Genomic DNA, 764 nt, shown 5'->3' on the forward strand with positions numbered 1-764 from the left:
CAACGGTTAATTTAACTCGTTTTCTGCTAGACTTTTCGATACATTCCTAATTGACTGAGGGGCAGGTGAAGCTCCCGCCCCATGCAGGCTCATTCACAGTGGGAATAAATGGCTCTTTTTCCACTCACACTGCTCACAATATATCATCAGGGAAAAGACATGCAATGAATATGTTGATTTTTTTATTAATGGAATTACACCCTGCCATGCAGGTGTGAGGGTAAAAACCTATACTGCAATGAAATAAGATTAACAATGAAATTAGAATTTTATTAGCTTTATATGTCACATAGACCTGGATTTGAACTGTCAAAACAAGCAGCCAGAAAAGATATTCTGAAGGCAGCCCTGCCAATCAACCTGGAGGAAGGAACAGCGTGGTATCGAAATCGGAATCAGCTTCCAATCCCTTCCGCATCTTCCTTGGTCCTCAAGTGGGAGACAGTGGGTGGAGAACCCCTCGTGGGTAACCCCCTAGTGTCTGGAGCCCTGGTAGATGAAAAACATGACTTGGGTTCGGGAGCTCCGGCCAAGAAGCAGGGCCTGGATGGCCCGAGGCTGCAGAGGGGTCAACCGGAGGGGTCAGGCTAACCAGCTCATAGGCCTCAGGCTTCTTGTCTTCCGAATGAGCAGCCCCGCCTGGCTGTGGCCCAAGGGAATGGGGAGAAAAGTCCGAATGCCGGGGGCCAGGCGGGGTAGGGCGCCCTTTGGGAACCGCACGGAGTTTTGTAATCCGGGCCCGGCTCCCTGCCTCTCCTCCCCCC

At 50.9% G+C, this 764-nt stretch overlaps 1 pseudogene; it reads right to left on the reverse strand.

The window, feature by feature from the left end:
- Nucleotides 1-474: 474 nt before the first annotated feature.
- Nucleotides 475-764, reverse strand: part of LOC102490824 (isocitrate dehydrogenase [NADP] cytoplasmic-like) — a 43,996-nt pseudogene continuing 43,706 nt past the window's right edge.

This window comes from Tupaia chinensis, unplaced genomic scaffold, assembly GCF_000334495.1.
Source record: "Tupaia chinensis unplaced genomic scaffold, TupChi_1.0 Scaffold000102_1, whole genome shotgun sequence".
Lineage (NCBI taxonomy): Eukaryota > Metazoa > Chordata > Mammalia > Scandentia > Tupaiidae > Tupaia > Tupaia belangeri.